Source organism: Brassica oleracea, chromosome C3, assembly GCF_000695525.1.
Source record: "Brassica oleracea var. oleracea cultivar TO1000 chromosome C3, BOL, whole genome shotgun sequence".
Taxonomy (NCBI): Eukaryota; Viridiplantae; Streptophyta; class Magnoliopsida; order Brassicales; family Brassicaceae; genus Brassica; species Brassica oleracea.
The window spans coordinates 51,125,531-51,126,062 of NC_027750.1; positions in this window are offsets into that span (position 1 = coordinate 51,125,531).

Here is a 532-nt window from a genome sequence, read left to right on the forward strand (position 1 = left end):
AGAGAACCTAAGCCACAATTTATTATGAGTTTCAAATTATTTTTAATCAATCAAAATAAACTAACAAATTTATTTATCCATAATTTTTTAATATTAATCAACATTATTATCTTAGTTTTGACAAATATTATTTTAGTCAGTTACACTTAAAATCATCATAGAAACTAACAAAAAAAGCTATACTGGAAAAAATGTAACATAGTGTGATTTACAAGATTTTTAAAAATAAATGTTGTTAAAGCAAACTACATGATGAATTCTTATAATCATTAATTTGATTCACCTCATATAACATATAAAATTTAAGGTGCTCTCTGTCGAGTTATATCGAAGAAAATATTTAGAGAAAAAATGTTTATAAGATAGATGAAAAAATATAGAGCCTGAAAAGCATGTCAAATAAGTTAGTTAAGATTTAAAATAAAATTTATAACGAATACCAACAATAAATTAGCTTGAAAGATAACAAAAGAATTATAGAAATGACAATCAATATGAATTTATCAATATAAATATACTATCTAAGTATTAT